The sequence below is a fragment of the Neolamprologus brichardi genome, chromosome 12, assembly GCF_056152115.1.
Source record: "Neolamprologus brichardi isolate AB-2024 chromosome 12, ASM5615211v1, whole genome shotgun sequence".
NCBI classification, from domain to species: domain Eukaryota; kingdom Metazoa; phylum Chordata; class Actinopteri; order Cichliformes; family Cichlidae; genus Neolamprologus; species Neolamprologus brichardi.
This window is the reverse complement of record NC_142115.1, coordinates 20,344,762-20,360,426: the sequence shown is the minus strand read 5'-3', so window position 1 is coordinate 20,360,426 and position 15,665 is coordinate 20,344,762.

Sequence of the window (15,665 nt, the reverse complement as noted above, 5' to 3'; positions counted from 1 at the left end):
GCAGTACTCACACAATGCCAAAGGGACGATGCATTTTGGGGGCACTGACTATTCAGATTAGAAAGAAATGTAGTTTTGACACATGAGTTACTGTTTTAGGGGAGATATGAGCTTTTGCAGGTGGACCATGTTGTTGTGATCAACCATCCAGGTTTATTTTGACAAAAGCACCAAGAATGATGAGAATGTCCGATCTGTGTCGAGAAATGAGCCAAAGCTATTGAGAAGGATCTTTGCCATTTTGGAGACACTGACTGTTTAAATGAGAAAGGGATTTAGATTGAAGCCTGAGTGAACAGTTTTGGAAGAGATATGAGCTTTTGCAGGTAAGCTATAGTGTTGTGGTAAACTGTAAGAGTGTTTTGCCAAATGATCTTAGAGTTTTGAGAATGTAATTTCTGTTTCAAGAAATGAGCCAAACCAATGGAGAAAAACTGTAATACCTCAAATGTCACTAGGGGGCAGCATAGCAGCAAAAAAAATGCAAGATCAGACTTGAGAAATCTCTGCATACAGCACTTGTTATTTATACTTGTGCTCATAATCACTGTACAGCTTAAATCATTCTGTTTGAACTCTATTTTTTTTGTTTCGTTTTGTATACGTATATATATATACACACACACACACACATATATACATACATATATATGTGTGTGTGTGTGTGTGTATATATATATATATATATATATATATATATATATATATATATATATATATATATATATATATATATATATGTGTATATATATATATATATATATATATGTATGTATATGTATATATGTGTGCGTGTGTGTGTGTGCGTATATATCTGTATAGTTATAATCACCTCAGTGACAAAATTATTAGCTATTAGCAATCATTTGGTGAGACATCTTTATGCACTGATAGGACTATGTGCATATATTAGTATGGAACTGAGTAAATGGCTTCTTTATACTGTCTACGAGTATCACCAGTACACATGTTTAGATTTAATGACTCCACTGTGAGCTGAGGTCCTGGTAACTGTCTCTGTTGTCAATACACTGAGCTGCAGAAACACTCGAGGCAAAGGAGAGCAGAGCTGAATGCAGTGCTCTAAGAGCTTTGGGAAGTTAATTATGCCCTTGCCATGGAGTGCTGCAGCAGTGGTCACAGCAGTGGTCCTAGCAGAACTGTATGTTAATCAATACTGCCTTCCTGCTTCCCTCATGACAGAATGTGTCACAGGCACTAAATTAGCGCTGGGAGGCTGTTTGATCAATAGCTATAGACTGTGTGACCCAAGGGGAAGTAAATTAATGGCTATCCATAGCAAAGGGGAAGTGTTTGCAAGCCTGAATGGGCAATGGAGGCAAAGATGGGCCACTGTCTAACTCATGTTTGGAGGTGTTAAGACATTTATATGTGCCAGGAAATGAGGTGAACCAGCAACTGATACACCTGCTTGAGGTGTTTCAGATCTTATCTTGCCTTTCTTGAGTAGCGCTAGCTTGTGTGGTGCTCCAGGAAAACCACTGGCTCAAAATATAACAGCCTGAGAAGAAACTTGAAATGTTAGCAATTTCACTTCCTCGTAAACAAGTTTTCTGTTACTTCAACATCTAACTTTGAATTTGAACTTGCAGACTACTAATAGAAAGCAAGAGGATCACATCTGGTTTAATTTTAATGAGGGTGCATGTCTCTGTGTGGGTCTGTATGTGTGTGAGAGAGGGTGAGACAGAAAATGATTAAGTAAAAGAAGTGGAGATCAAAGTTGATTATATGCCTGCTGCTACTGGTCACAGGAGTGGTGCTGAGAATAACACAAAGTAGTACATCAAAGAAGGGGATTTCTTCCTCATTATCCACTCAACTGACATACATGTGTCATGATGATACAGCTACAACTACTTAGTTTCTTAATCAAAGGAAGCCACGGCAGTATCTATGCATATGGTCTACTGTCTCAGAGGTTACATATATACTTGTGAGGAGGATGTCACCCACACATATCTAAGGATATATTGAGCAATCTTGTGAATAACATAGGCGATGTAGCAATACAACTATGTACACACAAACCCAAGTCTGATTTTAACAGTAATGTCATAAAGGCCTGAAGTGCTGTTTTATTTCACGCCTCTGCATGCATACATTCTTAACTAGTTTCTGTGTGGCTGCTGATTTGCATTGAGCACATTTTCATTTTGCAGAAACAAATCTCTAAAGCAAATCTGTTCTTCACTGCATCTGTAATGCTCATTTGCTTGCCGCTGTGGTTTATTTGATGTGCACTGAGCAAAACTTTGGTGGCCGTTGGTAAGACTGCTGCAAACAACATCAGGAACTGCTGGTTGCTTGAATGCTCAGCCTATTCAAACATTTAGCACCACTTCTGTATATAATTAACGCAGACATCATTTGTCCACCATGCGTGGAAAAGCATATTTGTTTATGTAACTTTAACTCTATATAGTGCTCATTAGTTTATCTTGCCTGTGCATGAGTATCCATATGCAGATAAAAGCTTTTGAAGCTACTGTTGCTTGGCTTTGTGCAGATTGTGGGTGATTTCTTTCAGGCTTAAAGTCTGCTGCTGAATAGAGCTCACCTTCTGCTGATAACAAGGCCGCAGCCCACAGCATAAGTTGTTGACCTTTGTCAAAAATGTGAACTACTGTTTGGCTCTTTTACAGATTACATTTTCTTTGACATTGTAGCCATACTACTTTACCACGTGAATGAAATTGTGGACATACCACATCTAAACTCTTTGTCAACATTAGAGTTTATTTAGAATTTTCAGATCCACATAATTAACATGATACAAGTACAAGTTACTTGTCAGGAATATGGCTAGTAAATTCTGTTATTGATATAGTGGCATGGTCCCTAAATCCATGGTTTAAAGGACCCTAACATACGAGATGCGGAGAAGACCTGAGGGGAAGAGGAGCCCCAGCAAAAGCAAAAGAGAAAGAAGAGAACAAACCACCCACACCATGAAACTGTCTGATTCAGACTGCTCTCCTAAACTAATATAAGCAAACTAAACTAATAAAGTCAAAATCTAAAAGAGGCCTACTCATAACTCCCAACTCAACTAATAATTAAGAAGTAAATGAGGAGACATGCTTGAGCAGAGAATGTGCTATACGCCCGCCTCCTCTGGGTTGCATTTGCAGGTGTGCGAGAGGGATGAATCAGAGAGGAGAGAGCAGGTTAACAAGGATGATAGAAAAAATAGTAACTGGGTGGTAAATGTGCCGGGGCATTGAAGCTCATATAAAATATACAGATGGGCATTAATAGGGTACGCTGTCAAAAAGTCCTGAGAGTGAGCTGGGGAAAGAGTTGCGTCTTTGCAGGTGTCTCTGAATATGCATGCACTTCTCCGAACAGAAGAGAACGCTTTCCACATAATAACTCATGTATAGAATGGATGTATTGCTTTGTTCATGCAGGAGCGTGGCAGAAAAAAACAGTTGTGAGTTTCATGGAAAGAAACTCGCTGGATTTTAGACGAGGCTGGAACAGATGCCTTGCAAAAGACACACAACATTTTCTGTGCATAGCCACAAGAAACACAATTATTTCCCCTTTTCCCATCTCCTTGGATGCAGTAATAAACTACTTTTTCTATGCTAACTTAATGAGTTTGCACAGGCATTCATGTCTTTTTTCATAAGTCTGACAGAGCTGAATATGGCCCTGAGGTTTGTGGTTTTTCTGCATCCCTGTCTACATTTGCACTCTGTTTGACTTGAGGGGGTGGTGCCTTTGCCTTTTTTCAATTTAAATAGATTTTCGTGAAACACCTCCATAATTCAGCCTCACTTGTTCTGCAGTCCATACCCCCCTTTTTTCCCAAATACGATACAATTTTCTACAAGTATTGCAAAAATATATTCTCCAAATCTACCACACTAATAAATCAAAGGAGCTTGCAAAGAAAAGTGTCTGGACTTCTTTAAGTTGCTTGAAGACGTTTCACCTCTCATCCGAGAAGCTTCTTCAGTTCTAAGGTCAAATGGTGGGGAGTCCCAGATTTAAACCTGAGGTGAAACGTGGTGTAACGAGGTGAAACGTCTTCAAGCAACTTAAACTTTTCTTTGCAAGCTCCTTTGACTACGATGACCTGGATGACTGAGAACCTTCACAGACACACTAATAAATGTAACTTCTGTGCATCCACTGTACTTGTAAAACATCGATACAGATGACTGTCAAGGGCATAACTTTTTTTAAAATGAGTAAAGTCTATCCTACATTGTGGATGCCGACACCTCGCAGGGATTTAAACAGTCCCCAGCAGATGGTTCAGCTTTATATTCTTGTAACTTCCCCACAACACTGATGTAAAAAGCAGCAAAGGTCTAAGCAATGATCCATGGGGAACACCCCAAGCAGCCACGAGGGTGTTAAGAAAATAAATCTATAGAGCTGAGTTTTGTGCAATATTTCCACTTTTCTGTCACTCAACAAAAGGAGAACAGCAAGTTTCAACAGAAAAATCTGTATCACAGCTGTATCACAGCTCCACCAACTCCAACATTAAAACTGGAGCTGGTGGAGCTGTGCCAACCACCCAGTAATTAAACATGTAAAAGAGACTCCCATTTTACATAGCCAAGGTATGAAAGAACAGGAAAATTATTCGTATCTTAATGTTTTTTTCCCCATACAGCCACTACTTTAAATCTCCAACTCATACATGTGGCTAGTTAGCAGGCTTGAAGTTGTGCTTTGAGTTCATAAATTTACAAAATACAACATTTTCTAGGGAGTTGAACAACATGTTAACATCAGCGTCAAGCTTATCTCCACTATGGAGAGAAAGCACTTTATAGCATTAACATTCATGCACATTTTTTGCGGTCGCTCTCGGTCCGTTCAGAATCTGTGCAGGTGTCTGGAAGAATTGAAGCAGATCAGAGTCGGGGCCAAGCAGGGATAACTGTGTCACACCGAAAGAGGTGTGGATTCCTGTTGATCCTTATTGATTTTACTGTCAGAACAGTGCCATCATGGGTAGAAAAAAAAAACACACACACACAGAAGTTAACTTTGCTTCCTTTTTGAGGTCATCTGCACTTATTTATGGCGACAGTGGCAGAAAAAGACAGAAGAGAAGGAGGATGTCACTGAGACAAATTGCACCATGAAGTGGGTCAGCTCTCCTGGGGACGTTCAGAATGGATGGTGGTGACACGACTGAGCTTCCACTTGACAGCTGCTTTGAAATCTGTATTTTTTATCATACGCGTGGAGAGTAAGCGCTCTAAACAAACAAATAACACACACACACACACACACACACATTGATCTCGTATTGACTGGTACAAGTTGGTGTGTGTGTTGTTACTTTTACCATTATAAAGACTGGTTTGTCTTTCAGTTCAAGCCTCACTTAATGAGCTGTTCGACAGTAAAGAATTTAGAGTTAGGGTTGCAATTAGGTTAGGGTTTAATGTCAAAATTTCAGTGAATGTCCTCACTATGATATGAATGTATGCGTGTGTGTATTTGTGTTTGTATTGCCTTGAATTTGAATATGTGTAATGTGGCTGAGAGTGCTTTTAAGGGCCTATAATTATCACTCAAAGGCTGGCATTGCAGGTCTGGCTTAAGAATTTGACACTTAGCAATTTCCTGAAGAGACACGAAGTCCAAATACCGAAATGAGTTTTTGTCACATGGCATTAAAATACAAACACTAAACCCGCACAAAAAATGGAAAAAAGTAGGTTAATGCAGGATACGGCTGGGATGAACAAATATGTTAAAATCAATAAACTGCTTTGGATGTGAAAGCATCGATGGAACGCATGAAGTACTGTAATAAGATTACAGGTTTATTATTTTTCACACACAGGGATAATGTTGTAACACTGTTTTGTAATTGTGCTGTAAGTGGCTTTGACAATACTTAGGAGGGAAGTTTATATAATGGGGCATTCTTAGATGTTATTTTATGTACATCATAATCTACCTTCTGTTCATCTCATGATAATTTTATCTGCTATCCCTAAAAGACATTTTAAAAATTCTGTAACTCGTTTTATCTACAGTGAGGTCAATAATTTTTGGACAAAGACACAATTTTTGTAGTTTTGCATTTGTAACACAGTGGATATTAAATCAGATATTGCCATTGAAGTGCAATTACAATTACAGGCAATTATAGCCATTTTTGTACACAGTTCCTGATTTTCAGAGGCTCAGAGTTAATTAGCTAATTGACTGACATGCAGTTTCATGACCAGACAAGGCCTGTCCCCTAATTATTTTATAACAAATGAAGTAGACATTAGGTTGATTCACAGTGTTATTTTACACCTTTTTCCTGTAATTTTAAACATGAGGTCGGTGCAATTGATGGAGACCATCATTAGGCTGATAAATAAAAAAATACCTCTCAGAGAAAGACCAAAAACCAAAGTTCAAATCAACAATCTGGTACATCCTTAAAAGAATGAATGCAGTGACCAGCTCAGCAACACTAACAGGCCTGAAAGACCACACAAGGTAGAAAAACAACTCTCAAGGAGTACTCAGGAGCATCACTGGGAAAGTCAACAATCAAGAGCTTTATGAATGTAAATACATGGTGTTTAAGTGGTGCAAACCACTGGTTACACTCAGGAGTTGGAAGGTCAGATTATACTTTTGCAAAGTACATCTACATGAGCCTGCAGAGTTCTGGAAAAAAAATAATTGGACAGATAAACCAGGATGAACAAAATGATTTTAAGAAAGAAATATGGAGAATTCCAGCATACCAGATTATCTGTAAACATGGTAGAGGCAGTATGGTTGCCAGTAGAATCGGAGCAGTAGTATTTACTGATGATATGACTTTTGATAGAAGCACGAGTTGAACTGTAAGTGTACAGGGCTCCACTCTCTCTCAGCCGGTCACAGTGCAAAGAGATAATGACCCAAAGCATACTGCAAAAGCTACCCAAGTCAGTCACCTGATCTCAGCCCCACAGATCATGGTTTTCTCTGGCTGAAGACAAAACTAAATGAATGCAGAAAGACCCACAAACAAGCCGCAACTGAAGGTGGTTTCTGACTTCTAAGCCTCTGTAAATGGGGACTGTATATAAATAGCTGTAATTGCTGAACAATTCTAAACGCACAGACTTAAAACTTGAAGTCCAAACTTCAATCTCATCTTGATTATTTGATTTCATAGCCACTGTGCTGATGTAAAGAGGCAAAACCACAAAAACTATGTCTATGTCCATCAAATTATGGACCTAACTGTACACATGAGCCTGTCTCTTATGAATTTCTAAATGCGTATGCAAACACATTTACCTTTTCACTCAAACTGTAGTAGCATTTTCTGCTCTTTTTTTCTTTTCCTGCACTACACATTTCCTCTCCATGACACACTCTCATCCTAATCTCTCTTACTATTTCACTTTCAGCCACAAACACATACACACATAGCCATTCGCAACTCTCCTTTGTCTTTATTGTGCACACTGTAGTCATTAATAATACAAGACTCAGTGCAGACATCAACGAAGAGGTGGAGCTTTCAGACAGCTTGGCAGATATGAGGGCCCATAACAAAGCCCCTTGAAAGCATGTGTCAAGTATTAGTCATGTTCTAGATGTCTCTGGTTCTTAAAACAAAAATGTAAGTGTATTATTCAGGTTGTTGAAATTAGCTTAAATGGAAATGTTGCTGTTCCTAACATCTGTATAATTTATTTATTATGGAGGAATGTGTCATTAGAGCCTTTAGTAAAACGATCACATTTGTAATACAGTTTTTCTCCATTGGTTTGGCTCATTTCTTGAAACAGAAATTACATTCTCAAAATAACATGGACAAACCTCCAAACCTCTTGGCAAATGTTCACAACAGAATGGCATTTCTCATTCATTTTATCAAATGGCAAATGCCTTAGTACATGTCTCAATTGTCTCAGTGCATCTTTGCAAATGATTAAGTACAAGTAGCCTACAGTTATACAGTTAGCCCACATTTAGCACATTTTCCAAATGAATAGATCTTGTAGATCTAAACTGATTAGTTGATTCTCAGTCTAATGATCATTCTCTCCAAAACATGTCAGCATGATTTCATTGTATAAGTACTCGCATGCACAACCGTCTGTTCAATCGTCAAAATTGGTCAAGAACATAATACCATGAATACCATATATGAATTTCTTTGAATATTTGATAAACTGATGACAGTCACTGACAGTCAGGTGAAACTAGGTGTCACACACACGTGTGTTCCATGATTGTGTGCTGCCAAACACAGATATATAGAGCTTGACCAGAGCCAGTCAGATCACTGAACATGGATAGACAAGGCCAAGCAAACGGACAAGGGGAAGTTCTTCCTCAAGGAAGAGGAGGACGAAGAAGAAGAAGAAGAAGAGGAGGACTGCGAATGCGTGGTGGAGGAATAGGGGGAAGAGGAGGCCGAGGAGCACGAAGACACTGTGCTGTCCCGAATGAAATTCGGGCCACAATTATAGACCATGTCATAAACCATGGCCTCACAATGGCAGAGGCAGGTCGTCGAGTGCAGCCTAAGGTGCCTCGCTCTACAGTCTCCTCTATTATCCAAACCTTTCGCAGGGAAAACAGGTATGTACTCTATGTAATCTATAATGGAATTATATGTTGTATAGGACAGGGCACTGTGCGTGAGGCAAAAAATGTATAACTTACTGTAGAGATTTTGTGTGCACCTGCCTACAGTGGTAGGTCTATACTAGCAGGTGGAGAGGACTAGTGGAATGTTTTGATACTAAATATGACAAGAAATATATTGAACAAATTACTGTAAACTATGGAATTACATAATTTATACAGTTTAGAGTAGTATTCCAGTCACTGTGCAGCGGGAGAATGAGTACAGCGACCACTGAATAAGTCCTTGTTTTTTGATTTTGTGTTCATGCAATTTACTACTGTAATGTACATTTTCTTTTTACATATGTATGAAACTTTCTTTGCGTGTGAATAAAAAATGGTTATCATTTCCTTGGTAGTGTGAGTGCAATCTGTGATGTCAAACCTTGAAGGCTACTCTTTTCTGTTGTATATTGGTGGTCCTCTGCCATAGTGACAAAACACCTAAACATTTTGTATGGCAGTACTCACACAATGCCGAAGGGACGATGCATTTTGGGGGCACTGACTATTCAGATTAGAAAGAAATGTAGTTTTGACACATGAGTGAACTGTTTTAGGGGAGATATGAGCTTTTGCAGGTGGGCCATGTTGTTGTGATCAACCATCCAGGTTTATTTTGACAAAAGCACCAAGAATGATGAGAATGTCCGATCTGTGTCGAGAAATGAGCCAAAGCTATTGAGAAGGATCTTTGCTATTTTGGAGACACTGACTGTTTAAATGAGAAAGGGATTTAGATTGAAGCCTGAGTGAACAGTTTTGGAAGAGATATGAGCTTTTGCAGGTGAGCTATAGTGTTGTGCTAAACTGTAAGAGTCTTTTGCCAAATGATCTTAGAGTTTTGAGAATGTAATTTCTGTTTCAAGAAATGAGCCAAACCAATGGAGAAAAACTGTAAATGTAGGTGATTATCGTCAGACAAGTATGTATAAATGAAAGAAAATACAACTATCATCAAAAAGGATCAGTTATCAGCTTATCCTTGAGTCCAAGTCAACATCGGTGCCAAATTATTTGTAGAAATTCCTTCCAGGCATTTTAAAGTTAACATGAACGTGTTCACAAAAGTAGAACAGATAACAGCCCCCCAAAACATGTCTCCAGCCGCGGTTGTTGCAGCCGTAATACACAAGAGTGTGTTTTCATCAAGAGTGTGATTAAGTTTAAGCTGCAGCACTGTGCTTGTGATGCTGACAGCCGAGCATCACAGAAATCGGATCGGTGAGCAAAACATCCCAAATCGTGTCAGACGCTTCTAATAAGATACAATCTCCAGCAGAGTCAAAAAGATCAAATGTAACTTGATGAAATAATCATGATTTTTTTCATGATGAAGGAAAGATGTAGGTCTTCGGAAACACTACCCAGCGCTGCAGCAACAACATTGAGACACCTCCTGAATAGCAATTACAGCATGTGGCTGATTTCACAGCTTGACTCCTCCGAGCAGAGCGTTTTTGTTGGTGTAAAATCTATATTAAAAGCTGAATTTGATTGCCGTAGTGCCACTGTAAGTTGAACGCTTAAGATAATCTCATTACCAATTGATACGCATAATCAATTCAGTGTGCCCTTTAAATAATGCAGGATCTATTTTTTGGTAGTTTTCAGAAAGACTGCTGAATTATTAATGCCAGCAGTCATCACTCGGTTTTATAGATGAGGGCTGCTACCTCACTAACTCCTGCTCCACCTGCTCCTTCCTCTCACCCTTTATGAAGAACATAGCAGCCAGAACCTAATTTCTTTTACACCCTCGTCCACTACATTAACTTTATCTCCGGAGATTTCATCACTGCTCGTTATCCTACAACATTGTATGTCATGCTGCTGCCACTGCGCTTTCTGAAAGATCCCTAATCAGGTTTCACAGTGCTGCATATTTTAGCTGAAGGCTACGGTTGGATACAGAATGGACGGTGCATAACTGACCCAGATAGACAGAAACACTAGGAATTTGTTTGTGTTAATTGAGCACTTCGGCATAAACTAAATCACGGCCTATTACTGATACTTGATGCCCAACTTCCTGTAAGCGACAAAGTACAGCGTGTTCAGACTGTCATTATCAACACAAAGACTGTATAAGCGTCACAACACTGATAACACAGTGCAAATGGATAAAATAATGAGACAAACAGCTTCTCTATTCACTACGTGACCGACGTGTCACATGTAGCCCCTGAGCTTCACGCGCGCTTGAATGGCAGTAAAAGAAATTACAAAAATGTAACACTTAGTAAACCCTCGCACAAAGAAATTACTCATAACGTGAGTCAGTAAAACCTGCTTATGTAACTGCAGCTCGTCCAACGGAGCTGCCTGCGGAGGCAAGTGTTTATTGGTTTAAAGGTCAAACAGAGTGCACACCCACTGGACTTATCGATTGTGTTATTTGTGTGTCGGATAAATGAAAAATACTTCAGAAATAAATTGTGAGGTTTAGCAGCAGTTAGGAAAGATAATGACACTGAAATAAAATGCATCACACCGAGGAGATTTCCCTGCAGGAATTGGGTGTATCGAGTGGCCATGAGGCAGATAAAAAATCACCAAAATAAAAAATCGATAAACATGACCTGCGATTATCAACCGATTGAGATGTAAGCACAATCAGCAATATTGCAGGAGAAAATGGTGAAGACAGGGGCCATCTATATAGAAAGATGGCAGGCTTTAGTCAGTCTATTTACAGTCTTTTCAACATATGCCATAAGATGCTTTAAACTGTAAGGTAAAGACCCTTCAATAATTGAAACAACCTCAACAATCAGACAACCCCCTATGAGCAAGCATTTTGGCAAGAGTGAGAAGGAAAAACTCCCTTTTAACAAGAAGAAACCTGCATTAGGCTCAGGGCTGGGCAGAGGTGATTAATAAACTTTGGCTTGATTTTTAAAAAGTCAACAGTAAGACAGATAAGAGAACATTTGATAATCTTTCATTAGTCAAACACTTTAATCGCATAATTACAGCAGCAATAAATCAATGAATAAATGAATACACTATAACCAATAACCAATAACAGGAATACTACACAACCATAAAAGAAAAATGTAGCCAACCATTCCCCAACCTTATAATCATAATCAGGAAGCTGAACTCACAGTCCATTGTTAGTCCGGGGTGCCAGTTTCGGTCATTATGCAAACATATTTTTGGGGAACTCTGAAGTCAGCTGGTACTGAAGAAGTCACTTGGATGACCGATGAGACGTTTCTCCTACTGAAAATGAAACTTCTGCTTGACCCATCGGCCTGTATTTGGGCTGCTAGTCTATTCTTTACATTATTTACGCTTCCACACCCTCTCAAACTTAAATCTGTCCTTGTCACTCTGGCCCAGTCATTTCCTTCTCTATCTTCATCAGCCTCTGTCGCATGTGCTCTAAATCTCAGTGCTTTTCTATTATTCTTCCTTTTAGAACTTCATTAGTGCAACCCCCCTCCTACCCATCTACACTTCACCCTGGTCAGTTAGAGTTGAGTTACTCATCCAAGTCACCACCTGCTTCATCTCTGCCACCATCAGTGTCTAGACTCCGATAGGGGGTGGGGGTCCTGTTCTTCTTCCTAACACTCTTGGGCTCCGCTCTGCTGTGTAGCTTTATTGGAGTCCAGGTTATATGTTCTGTTCCTTTAAATTATTAGTCCTTATTGAACTTTCTCCTATCACTTCAACAATTTTTCTTAGGTCATTATTCTATCCAAAAACACAAATTCATCTGCCCAACTCTAAGATAGATTTTTTTAGCCTTTAGTGTCCCATGTTTTTGCATAAGCACACCCGTAATTCAGCCTGATTGGAGTTTTTTTTATGATCCTGTAGCGTCCCCCCCCACTTTTTCCCCCAACAAAAATTTAATCCTCTGAATGTTTTCTGCCCTTTTACTCTCATACACTTGACTTAAGAAAAGTCTATCTATCTATCTATCTATCTATCTATCTATCTATCTATCTATCTATCTATCTATCTATCTATCTATCTATCTATCTATCTATCTATCTATCTATCTATCTATCTATCTATCTATCTAACAATCTTCAGGCTGAACAGTTTCCTCAGTACTTCGCACTTCTGCCTGTGCACTTTAGATGATGTCAGCTGCTTTCACAGTTGATAAGCTGCAGTTTCAGTGTTGACTATTCATTGAGTGTGATGGAGGCAAATCTGTCATTCCCAGCTGTATTGTTGTTTCTAATCTCTTGTGACAATTAAGTGGATCTTAGTGCTTCAAAACACGCCTTAAAAACAGTCACAGTGGCTCTCTGACAAAAGTGTCATTGAAAGCTGTGGGTGATGAGGCACACGCTGACATCATTTTGACATCAGTATGAGGTTTTTTTTTTCAGTTGCATGTGATGTTGGCAACTTACCTAAAGCGAATCTTTTCCATTCTTTTAGCAGCAATGTAAGGGTCTTCTTAAAGCGTAGCTCCAGTACATCATATGAAGCTTTACGTTACACTGACTATTTTCGGTGGGACACACTTGAACACAAAGAGGTTGAATGAGGGCCCATGCATTAAAATGATCTGTCAAAGAACGGTCTTTCTTGAGATATGTGGGATGTTTTTTTTTTATCTGAATATTTCAGTGAATCATGGAGGGATCAAAAAAAGTTTCACAGCGGCTGAGCTTTTTGTTGGGCTGTGTGCTATCTGGTCCATTTGTCAGATGGCGACATGAAAGAGAGCCATCAGAAGACGGTTACAATCGGAAAATTCTGTCTCCTCTTTCAGTTCCCCGCCAACATATCCCCATGAGAGAGCGTTGATTTACACAATGAACCCATTATCATCTATTTACTTCAGTTTTCTGAAATCTGAGGGGGATATAAACCAGTGGTTGTCATACACATACAGACTTACAACGCAGTGACTGCTGGCTCATGATGTATGAGGGCTGTTGGCTGGCCTGGAGTTTTATCTCTTGCACCACGTGATTTATACCCCACTCCTGACCTCCAATGCATGTCTGTATATCCTTGAAAATAATAATAATAATAAAAAAGAAGAAATTCTTTGAATTAATCAAGCCACCAATCCTGAAATAACAGAGTCCGGGTTTGTTTGGCTACTGTCCCATCCTGTCTGCCTGATTCATCGTGAGTAATACCACCACTGCACACTTGTCCATTGCTGAGTCACCATGAAGAAGAGTGTAATTGCAGGTGACAGGGCTACAGAAAACAACCTACCACTGAATTGATGCTGCTGAAATATGCGGAGTCATCTCTGTTGTGTCAGCACACCATCCCTTAAGGACAGACTAGCGTTAAAATTGCAGTAAGTGGTTCGCCCAAACAGCAGGTGTTGGAACTACACAGGGACTACACAGTCTTTAACTAACCTCACAGATGAGACAAACACACAGTAGTCATTCATTTAACTCTTAATCCCTCAGTTTGACACTCGTCTTTATTTCAAAAACAGGTAGACTGGAGACTTTAAAAATCCCTGTATATTGTCTGTATTATACCCCATTTGGTCTCTGCATGTGGATATTTGTGTTCATACCCCTAAGGATCTGTGTAATGCACTTGCTTTAAGCCATTGATTTAACAGCAGCGACTGTCAGGGACAGAACAATAAAAGTGATTGAAGAGTGCAGTTTACACACAAAGAGATTTGTGGTTAAGCAGAATGGATGATCACCCCGATCGGACTTGAAATCCTACGTGGAGCAGGAACAGCTGAACATCTGGATGTGTGTTTGTGAAGGCCGATGCAGAAAGGATTAAAATCAGTATGCAAAGCAGGCAGACAACCCCCCGCCCACTCACACACACAAACACACCACCACCACTGTTACTGATGTTATTACCAGCTATATCTGTTTTTATTATTTTTCATGCTTCCAGTTGCTCTGATGAGCAGCAGGGAGTTATATACACTGCACTGAATTTATGTTATTTCTATTCTATTAGAGTTTCAAAAAACAAACAAACAAGAAAACAAAAGTCTTGAGCTCTCATGTCAGAACTTAACTTCCCCTCTGAAGTTAAAGGCTTCTGGTTGTGTGAGTTTTTGAGGTTTTCCTGTATGAACTTTAAAGGTTTGACCACAGATTTTCAGTAAATGTTGGGTGGGTTGGGTGAACTGAACACAAGACAAAAACTTCAGTTTTTTCCTCTAGAAGAAACCGATTGTGAGTTTTTGGCGTGTGCTTAGGACTATGATCCTGTTTTAAAAGCTGTCCTGTTTTTATATTCAGCTTATCATTTTTTTTCACATAGTGTGGCGTTTGCTTCTACATTTTTCTGGCATTAGTTGAATCAATTTTTATCCCATGCTGCTGGCTCCAAAACATGACCAACTTTCCTTGTGCTTAGCAGCTGACGCTGTGCTCTTTTCATTAAAATCTACATCCTACTCACAGCCAAAATTCAGTTTTATCTTCATCAGTTAACAGGATTTTTTGTCTTCCTAAAATGCATAAGACTTTTTTAGCCTGGATAACTCCTCCATAAAGGTCTTATTGTGCAGACGTGGCTGCACAGTTGCCTTACTTGCCACCCCGATTCCTTGGTGTTCATACCTCAACATAACCTCAAAGGTTCATGCTATTTCTTGAGCTGAGGAAACATCTACCTGAAGCCTTTTGTGTTTTTTTGAGCGCCTAACAAACTGCTCAGGCTGCTAGGCAACATGTTGGAAGTTTATCAAGCTTTGGAAAGTGTTTGCTTTCCAAAACTTTGCTTTTCCAAATTATGAAAATGTGCAAAGCAAAACAAAACGAAGCCTAATTGCCTTTTGGAGAATCCTAAATAAGGATACCCAAACTTTTGGATGCCCGATCCATCGCAGAACATATAACCCACGCAGACGGCTTGCATGTGCAAACACTGCACCTGATCCTGAATGAAAATCGCATTTTTTATCAGCTTATCCGCAGGGGAGCGCATCAGGGAGTGGTCATCTGTGTGGCCCGGAAAGCTTGAGCGTCGGGAGGAGTGTGGGGACTGCTGCGCCTCTGTGTGCTCTGCTGTGTCTCTTTAAGTACAGCAGGCAGTGCTGTTGG